The following is an 11049-nucleotide window of genomic DNA, read 5'->3' as shown; positions in this document are numbered from 1 at the left end:
GTGGCCATGGAGCCAGAGACAAACACTGTCTGGTTTGATAATGGTACAAGACAAAGTAGCCAGTGAGCTGAACTACACACCATCTGGATGGTGATAGCAAATGAAGTATCTCCTACTTCATGACATTACTGACAGTTGTGCTGTGCCTTGGGGGCTCTGGGAGGTAGGCCACTAAGAACAGGTAACAATAGGTCATGTTATCGGCCATGCTCCCCTGACTAGCCCAGGGAATGATTAAAAAGATGCTTTAACTAGGGTGAGGTTATTGGAACGGGCACCTCCCACCAAGCTGGAAGCTTGGTTGCACTGCCACCTACAACATGCAGATGTGAAAACTGGTCAATTAATAGTCTACCTTTAATGGGGAGTGCCCTGTTAGATGCTGCCAGCCATGTGTGATTTGTCCTAAGGAGTGTCCTCATTCTCACTGGAGCCACAGATGGCCAGATAATGCACAATGTATCCCTTGACATGATGGCAGGTTGACAACATAAACCCTCCACTGAATCAGAGGGGGCCATATGTGCTTTAATACAATTAATACATCCATGTGTGCCTTGACTGTAGTTGATACGGCCACAAACCTGTTTGCCTGGCCCAATGAATAAGTGAATCAGCATACCACAATTCACACCCTGACAGTGTCATTGACCTTGTAGGGCCAGCTCATCACAACAGTGATCAAGGGCACTTTTGTTATTTCTTTTGGGCAAATTATGAGTTCCCCAGTGCTGGCACACACTAAACCTGCTGAGATACAGACCCAAGCTGTCTGAGTGTAGTATCACTACCCAGGGAAGTCACTGCAGATAGCAACAGTGCTTTTCCTGGGACTCAAAGCTGGCAAACATTCTCCCAGATGGATGTGATTACCTTTACTGGTACCTGTAACTGCTTTGTTCTTTCGTCCATAAGAGTGTCCTCTGCCAACACCATTATGGACTGGGCAATCACCTGTGCCACAGTAGCAAACACCTCTGCGAACTGGGTATGCATCAAAGTGCCTGAGAGTTCTGCTGCCAAACTACCATATAAATCCAGTCTATGTCCCTTGACACTGGACATGGCTGGGAAGAACTTTCATCACCACTTCAATATAAGATGAAACTGGCAATGGTTTTTAGTAATCCTAGATGATGGGGCTTGTCTTCTGGTTGCATGTTGCTGCAGCTTATACTGCTGTCGTAGCTTGTGCGTGCAGGGCTCTGCCCTGCTCGCTAAGGAATCCTTGCAGAAGACATCAAATGCATTGATTGTACGGAAAGCAACCCTAAAGTGGTGTATTGTGAGGCAGGCCCAAGTTAGGCTCTGTCATCAAAACTTCCAGCCAGCTAGGTTTTAATATGTAGTCAAGGTCATAAACACCCTGATTTCAGCATTTGTCCTCAAGGTCATAAATATCTGCTTGTGAGCATGCAGTCACTTATGTAACCTGTTGGCACTGTGCCTTCTTTGTTTGGCCTTCACATTAAAAGGCTTATGGAAAGATTCAGGGGGATGCAGCCACTTCTGAATAAAGCATGTCCCTATCCCAACATGCTCCTTCACCTGCCAGGGTCCTCAATCTGTTTCCCAGGTTCTGAACCACTGCAAAACAAATATAAAAGAAAGTGATGTTATTTAGACAAATAACTATGAAAAACTGCTACCACTCCTAATGACTAGTAATGCTGAGTGGGTGTTTCACATGCTTGTTTTTATTTGTAACTCTTTGAAGAAATGTCTTTTCAAATCCTTTGCCATTTTTCATTTGGATTACTTGTCTGGACTGTTAAGTTGTATGAGTTCTTTATGTATACTAGATCTAGATATGGATCCATATTATGTACATGATTTGCAAATACTTTCTTCCATGTTTAGGTTGTCTTTTAACTTTCTTAATAGTCCCTTTTGAAATACAGAATATTTTAGTATCAATAAAGTCTACATTGTATGTTTTTCTTTTGTTGTTTGGTTTGTTTGCTTTGCAGGGCTGAGGATTGAATCTACTGAACTACATCTCAATCCTTTTTTGAAATTTTTAAATTTTGAGATTGGGTCTCACTTAGCTGTCAAGGCTGGCCTTGAACTTGTGATCCTCGTGCCTCAGTGTCCTGAGTAACTGGAATTACTGTTTTTTGTGCACCACCATGCCCTGCTGGTGTTTGTGTTTTGATATTGTATCCAGAAAGTCAATACAAAGATTTAAGTCCTTGTTTTCTTCTAAGACTTTTATTATATCATCTCTAACATTTAGGTCTTTGATTCTTTTTTAATTAACTTTTATTTTTTATATGTTCTTTATTTTTTCCATTTTGTTTTGGGATTCCTGACAAGGTCTCACTAAGTTGCCTAGACTTATCTCTAACTCATGATCCCCCTGCCTCAATCTTGTGAATAGGTGGAACTACAGACACATGCCACAATGCTCACCATGAATTAATGTTTATATGCAGTGGGAGGTAGGAGAGAGATTCAGTTTCAATGTTTACATGTGAATATCTAGTTGACCCAGCACTATTTGTTGAAAAGACTGTTCTTTGCCCTCATTGAATTGACTCTTAGCATCCTTGTCAAAAATTCATTTATCATAAATATAGGAGTCTCAATTCTATTTTATCCATCTATGTGTTTATTCCTATACCAGTACCATATAGTCTTAATTACTGAGACTTTGTACTGCTTTGGAGTCAGTCCTCCATCTTTGTTCTTTTCCAATTTATGTTGACTACTTGGGATCCTTTGCAATTCCATATAAATTTTAGAATCAGCTGTTGCATTTTTTTAAAGGCAGCTAGAATTTTGGTAGTTATTATATTGAACCTTTAGAGCATTTTGTGGATTATCATCACGTTGACAATATTGTTTTCTTTTTTAAAAAATATTTATTTTGGGGGCTGGGGATGTGGCTCAAGCGGTAGTGCGCTTGCCTGGCATGCATGCGGCCCGGGTTCGATCCTCAGCACCACATACAAACAAAGATGTTGTGTCCGCCGAAAACTAAAAATAAATAAATAAATAAATATATATATATATATAAAAAAATATTTATTTTTTAGTTTTAGGTGGAAACAATATCTTTATTTTATTTTTATGTCATGCTGAGATTCAGTGCCTCATCCCCAGCCCGACAATATTGTTTTCTAATCCATGAACACAGGATGTCTCTCCACTGATTCAAGGTTCTATAAATTTCTTTCAGCAATGATTTATAAAGTTGATATATAAGTTTTTAATTCTACTTATAATATTGTAAATGAAATTATTCTCTTAATTTCATTTTCAGATTGTTCATTGATAATGTATAGAAATATACTTCTACATTGGTTTTCTGTAAACTTGCTGAATGAATTTACTAGTTTTGGTGATTTTTTATGTGGATTCCTCAACAATTTTTTATATATATAAGATATATATAGATATAGATATTATTTTATATATATTATATATATTATTTTATATATAAGATATATAAGTCATCCTTGAAAAAGGATTAGTTTTGGTTTCTCCTTTCCAAGCTGGATGATTTTTATTTCTTTTTTCTTATATAATTTCCCTCTCAGAACCTCAAGCACATGTTGAACATACTGGGTAAGATCAGCTATCCTTGTTGCTGATAGGAAGAAATCTTTCAGTCTTTTGCCCATCAAGCTCGATGTAACTATAATATTTTCACAAATTCCCTTTTAGCAGATTGAGGAAGTTCCCCATATTTAGGGGTTGAGGGTTTTTATTGTGAAAAGGTTTGGGGGTTTGCTGAATGCTTTTTCAAGATCAATAAGAATTTTCATGTGGGGTTTTTCCCCTTTATTCTATAAATGTGGTGTATTGCATCAGTTGATTTTGCTGTGTTGAAACCAACTTGCATTCTTGAAATAAAGCTGAGCTGAGCATGGAATGTGATCATTTTTATATGTTGCTGTATTCAGTTTGATAGTACTTTATTGAGGATTTCGCTTCTATGTTTATAAGAGACATTGGTCTCTTATCAAATTTACTTTTCTTATAATGTCTTTGCCTGCTAAATATTGTATAACATTAGCCTCAGAGAGTGAGTGAGGAGGTCTCCTTTCTTCTATTTTTTGTAAGATTTTGTGAAGTATTGATCTAAATATTTGGTAGAATGTTTAAGTGCTTGGTAGAATTCACCAGTGAAACCACCGTGTCCTGGACTTTTCTTTGTGAAAAGTTTTTGATTAATAATTCAATCTATTGATTATAGGTTTGTGCAGACTTTATTTCTTCCTGAGTTGGGTTTGGTAATTTGACATTCTACAACTTTGTCCATTTCATCCTGATTATTTAATTTGTTGGCATAAGCTTGCTCATACTATTCTTTTTTTATTGTGAGAAGGCTGTTAGTAATGTTCACCTTTTCATTCCTGGCTTTAATAACTTGAATCATCTCTCTTTTCCATTTCACCTAAATGGTCATTTTACCTAAACATTTGTCAAGTTGGTTGACTATTTCAAAGAACCAGCTTCTGGTGTATTGATTTTCTCTATTATGTTTCTATTCTCCATTTCTCCTCCTATCTTTAGTATCTACTTACTTCTGCTTGCTTTGGGTTTAGTTTTCTCTTCCTTTCCTAATTTCTTAAAATGGAAATTCAGGTTATTGGTTTGAAATTTTTCCTATTTTTGCATACATAATAACTGTACATATTTAAGGGGTCCAATGTACTGCTTTAATACATATGTATACATTACACAATGATCCAATCAGGGTGATTAGCACATCTATCATCTCAAATATTTATCATTTCTTTGTGGTGAGACCAATCAGAATTCCCTATTCTGGCTAATTTGAAATATATAATATGTTATTGTTAACTATACTAACCACACTCTGTGATAGAATATAGAACTTATTGCTCTTAAGTGTAACTTGTTTCTCTTTTTAATATGGTTGTGTATAGTTATAGTTTATCTCTAAGCATTGCCTTAGTGTTTCTCATACATTTTGGTATGTTGTGCTTTCATTTTAATACATCTCAAATTTTTTTTCTAATTTCCCTTGTGATATTTCCTTTAACCCATTGGTTATTTAGAATGCTTTGTTTAATTTCCACATATTTATGAGTTTTAATCATCTGTGTGCTCTCCAGTCACCTTAAATTTAGCAGCCCAAAATTGAACCAACTTTTCTTGTCTCCCCTCTCTACTCCACCTTGCTTCTCATCTTATGTTCCTTAGTTTTATGATGTACATCACTATTTACCCCAGTTCTCAAGACAGAAACCCCGGAGACAGCCCATACTACTAATTTTCCTTTTATGGCTATAGCAAATAAATCACCGATCCTTATTACTTTTGTATCTGCCCCCTCAAATTTTTGGAATGCATGATGTTCTGTTTTCATTTATACTGACACTATTCAGTCTCCTCATCATCTCTCTCCTTGACTATAACAACTATCAGCCCTTGCCCTCTAGTCTTTGACACTTCCAATTCACCTTCACATTGCCTACAAAATATTCTCAAACTCATATTTCATTATATCATTTTCCTGCTCAAAACCTCATTACCCTTGGAACAATCTCCATGTTCCTTTTCCTGACAATAAGCCTCCAAGATATGGCCACTGTCTCTTCAACCTGCTAATGTCTCAACACTCCCCCTACACCATCACATCTTACTCTATGAATCCAGATCATGTTAAATTATTGAACATGCATTGTGTGTTTCATGTTTCCATGATCTTGAATGGTGTTATTGCTCATTCCAAACTCGGCATCCTTCCAACTAGCATCTTTTAAGTATCAGCTCAAAATCTTCCTCTCTGGAAAGTATTCCTGTTCCCCAAACTTTGGTGCTTCTCCTGTGCTCACAACATACTGTTTACATCCCAATAAAGTAAAGATTTTATTATATTCAATTCTATTGCCATGTTTGTGTTCTGAATAGGAAATAGATTCTTGTTCAGCATCCTGTCACATATTATTCAAGAGCAATTCAATTTCTCTGTTGCCAGGTGTGAAGGTGCATGGCTGTAATCCTAGCAACTTGGAAGGCTGAGGCTGAACAACAGCAAGTTTGAGGCCAGCCTCAGAAATGTAGCAAGATCCTGTCTTAAAAAAATAAAGAAGAAAGAACTGGGGCTGTAGCTCAGAGGTAAATCCTGGGTTCAATCCCCTGTACCAAAAAATTTTTTTCCTCATCATTATTAATTCAAAAATATTACTGGCTTAACTATTTCATCTGAAGCATTTTACAGACAAAATTAGCAAAGAAATCCACAAAAATCTGCGACCCATTCCCAGCACTGTGATTGAATAATGCTTACACAGATACAATGCTCTTCACCTAATATTCTGATTCAATAAATTAGGGGTGAAATGTCCTATTCACTTTTATAATGATTAATTTTATATATTAAGATGGCTGGGCCACAGTGCACAGATAGTTAGTCAAATATTATTTTTGTATATTTCTGTGAGGATATGTTTTCGAATGAGATAAACAAAATCAGTAATTGTGAACAGTTTGCCCTCCATAATATTGGTGGACATAATCAAATCAGTTGGCAGCCTAACGGGACAGACTGATCTCCCTTCAACAAGAAGGAATTCAGCCAAAGATAGTTCTCAGACTTGTGAATATCAGTTCTCCTGGGTCTCCAGCCGACTGCCTTACTCTACAAATTCTGAATTTGCCATCCTTCATAATCACATAAATCATTTCTCTCTCTCTCTCTCTCTCTCTCTGTGTGTGTGTGTGTGTGTGTGTGTGTGTGTGTGTCCCGATGGTTCTATTTTTCTGGGAAACTCTAATACTCTCCTTAAGAATCTTTCCCATTTCCCTGTGCATTAGGTTTTTCAGACTGCTAAGAGGTAATAGATTGTTTTAAAAGGAGAATTCAGAAAATAGATCCATTGGCTTCTCTCCAAGCAGAGTGATTGATTATGTTCTTGCTGATAAGATGACAGGTGTAGGATAGCTGGTGGTGGGTGAAGAGGAAGGAGAAGAGAAGGATGCAGCTAGCATTCTGTGAGTGCTTATTATTTGACAGACATTGTGCTGAGTGTTTTATGTGTTATTTAATGTGTGCAATACATGCTTTGGGGAATGTCATCCCATAGTTATCAGCCCTTTCCAAAAATTGACTTCAGCTGGAGAAAGCTGCCTCATGCCAGGTCACATTTGCTTCTGAGAGAGGATAACCTCATAGCTGGAAGCAGGAATATAAAGATCCCATATTCTACTTCCCAGGTCTGAAGTGCCATCCCAGCTTCAAACTGTCCTGTGAGATTGGTTGAAGCCTTTGTTAAGACTGAAGAGCAGCCCAATTTCTCCCCCTGCCTAGTCCTGCTTCCTTTATTCTCCTTCACAGGTGGTAATCCCAAAATCACTCCCCAATAAACTTGCTAAGTACAAATCTGCTTCTCAGAGAACCCAACCTATAACAATCCTCTTGTGAAGATTGAAAGTCTTATCCAGGTAGAGTGCCCTTCCCAAGGTCTGACATTGAGCAAATATTCAAACAACGGGATTGTTATTTTAACCACCTACCAAGGTAGGTTCTATTATTAGTTGAAGAAATTGAACTTTAATAAAGTTAAATAACATATCCAAGATCACTACATAGTAACATTCTAGATGGATTTCAAATCTGTGTGACTGACTCCAAAATTGTGCTCATCCTTATTAGGCTGTCCTAACAATCATCCCGGAGGCTTCCTCCAAATGCAGTATCTGGAGGGAGCTACATGGCAGATGAAGCCTGGGTGGCTAAGATAATGTTCAGTATCAGCCTGAGTTAGTAGTGAACTACAATCAAGTGTGAACTCTGCCCAAGATGTGAAAGGGTCAGTGGGAAACAACCACTGAAGGGGGCATGAAATTAGCCAGGAAAAAAACAAACATAAAATCCCTAGGAGAAAACCCCTTGCACATGTGAGGCACTGGATTCAATCCTCAGCACCACATAAAAATAAAGAAAGAAAGATATTGTGTTCATCTACAACTAAAATAATTTTTTAAAAAAGGTTAAATATCCCTGACACCCACTATTAAAAAATCACAATTGTCTCGATAATCATATTTAATGCCATACACGTAGTATTTACCATGCACCTACATAATCCCTGTCTTCAGGAGCTAACAGCCCAATGTAGTTGGAGTGGGAGTGGGGTGCAAGGGATGCAGATATACACACTGAATAACAAAATGGGGCACTACATGCTGCTGAGCATTAAGTGAGTAGAAAGAAGAAGCTGCCACAGATGCCATGTGAATTCTTCCTAGAAGGACCCTGGTCACCTTTACAGAGGAATAGACATTTGAACAGGACCTTGAAGGGCCCTTTAGGACTTTCTGTAGTTATTGGACTTTAAAAAGATTGACCCATTTTCTAAGAGAAAGAAAAGATCCATGCCATTGTGTGCTACAGTGTGGAGAAAATTCTGCAAGAAATACTCATTGCATTGTCTTGTAATACAGCGTGGACACTTGTTGCTTTCCATATTTCAACAACTGGGAGAAAAATCCTCTGGGAGAATCACTGTAAATCCAAGCACTTCACCCTTTGAAAGGCTTCTCATGGAGCAAAAGAAATGCTCCTTTGAATTCACATGTCATAAAACTCCAGCAGGAGTAACACGTGCATGAAGAAGTCAGTCTCTGCTTGGTGGAGTTACTCACAGGAAACAGATGTTCTGCTGTATTCTGAGAGTTGTTGATCATTCCTGAGAGACTGTTGAGAGATTGCTCTATCATTTCTGAGCTGTGACCCTGAAGACTTAAAGGAGAGCCCATCTGTAAGTTCAAGTAGCAGGCGTCTATGTCTAGACCACAGGAATTCTATCCTCAGGCTCCAACACTGGGCTGTTTGAAACTGAGAAGGTAGCTTCATGTTGACAGCACAGTTACCAACCAGATGCTTCAAAGTCGGAGGATCCAACTGAATTACTTCAGAAGGACGCATTCTCTAGCTCCTCATACTGCCTAGCAGATGGCAGGTTTGCACTTGGGAAATGCTTGATGCCAGGATGAAGTAACGTCTTTTTGCAGTTACTGTCTCATTATTTTTAATGAATGTTGATGTGATGTACTAATGCACCTTGGATAGACCAGTAACTCGTGGAGGAAGTGGGTCTGGCCCTAATCCTTGGGAGGTAAAGTTTTAAATAATTAAAAGAAAGTGGAAATAATATTTTCTGCCCATCTCTGATTTGAACGAGTAGAGGTTCAGGGGCCTTTGACAAGGCATTTGGTTACTCGAACAACTTGGTGTGGAGAGTAGGCACTGCTAGAGCCACCAATCTTTTTATACAGGAGTAGTGGATGTCACCAGACAGGTATGGCAAGTTCCTCCCCTAGACCAGGGACCTCTGGGACTAAGAGATTGGGGCAGTTTGGGTCCTGTCAGACTCCATTCCTTTTTCTATTAAAAAAAATACCTAAGACTGGGTAATTTATAAAGAACAGAGATTTATTTCAGACAGTTTTTCATTCTGAAAGTCTAAGATCAAGAAGCTGGCAGATTTGGTGTCTGTTAAGAACCTGATCTCTTCTTCCCAAAGAGGACCTTCATGTTGCTTCCTCTAAGGGACAGCAGCTATGTCTTCATGTGGCAGAAGAGATGAAGGGGCAATAGAGGGGCTAAACTTATCCTATCCCTTTATAAGTTTGTTAATTCCATTCATGAGACAGAACCCTCATGACCTAATCACTTCTAAAGACCACCCCCCCTTAATACTATTACATTGAGGATTAAGTTTCAACATGAATTTGGGAGAGACACAAACATTCAAACTGTAGCAGGCCCCTTCTTCCTGGAACTCTGAGGAAACAGGCTGAACAGTAAGATAGCTTCACCTGTCACTCGGAGACATGTCTGTCTATCAGACATGTCAAATCCTGGATATGATACTTCAGTGACAGAAATCTCCCTTCCCACTGTGTGTCTTTTTCTGATGTGCAGTGGTTTTATTCATTAGAATCATTTGGAAAGTTTGTTATTCGTGTTGTTTTAAATTCCAATTGTCAGAGTAAATACAACAAGCAATAAAATGAAAAACAAATCCATTTAACAATTTTTTTTTTTTTTAGAGCACTAATGTCAGGAGCTGCACTCCAGAGACTCAACTTTAATTGGTCTGGGGTGAGGCCCGGAAAAAAATCCTTTTTTTTTTTTTTAAAGCTCCCCAGATGAATCAAATATGAAGCTAATATTAAGAAACACTGCCCTGGAATCTCGAATCTCAGCACAAAGCATAATTTTTTCACATAGCTTTATGCCAGAACAAAAATTAATATCTGTTATTGATATCACCAATGAAAAAATATTATTAATAATCATTGCTTAAATTATACCAGCTAGCAATTTACAGTTTGCCGTCATCAGTATGCCATTTCATCCTGGGAGGCAAAGTGACTAGTCAGGAGAAAGCAGGCCAGAGCAGAGCTTGGTCTGAAACACCCGAGTTCTCAAATTGTTTGAGCTGAATTTCTTCCCTGGTTTCACAATTGCCAAGCCTGTTTTTAGTTATCAGGCTGAGGCCCGTGAGACATTTACAGCTGGCTCTGGACTGAAGTAGAACATGGAGGTAATTATCTGAGTAATTCAGGCAATGGCAGTTTATTTTTCCTGAATTACCTGAATAATTACCTCAAGTCTAATAAGATGGAAAGAAGCCAGAGCCACATTCTGATGGTTTTATTGCCCCTACAACAATGCATTCTTATTTAAAGGTCCTGATTTGAAGAAATGAGCCGTGGAAGCTTCCCACAGGATACCCCATTAATCATCTGGGGAAGATAACGGTTTGTAATTGTCCAACTCCTGTGGCTGTTGAAAGCTCCTCTGGGCTGAGGAACATAGCTGTCATGGATTCCTGACCTGTTCTCCATTTCTCTGGGAGTTGGTACCTCCGCTGATGAGGTGACAAAGAGGAAGGCCTCTGGGTGTTAGATTTTTCTTTCCGCTTATCTTTGTTGTACTTTCTCATTTGTTTTTTCTTCAGTAACCAAACATTTTTCACTACTTCCTGTTATCTTGTGCTGGGCTTGTAAAATGAAGCATCTTGTCCACGTGGCAAAGCTGGCCTTTTACATCAAGGTTCATGG

This window comes from Marmota marmota, unplaced genomic scaffold (genome assembly GCF_001458135.2).
Source record: "Marmota marmota marmota unplaced genomic scaffold, marMar, whole genome shotgun sequence".
In the NCBI taxonomy this organism is placed as follows: Eukaryota; Metazoa; Chordata; class Mammalia; order Rodentia; family Sciuridae; genus Marmota; species Marmota marmota.
Note: the sequence above shows the minus strand (reverse complement) of the source record.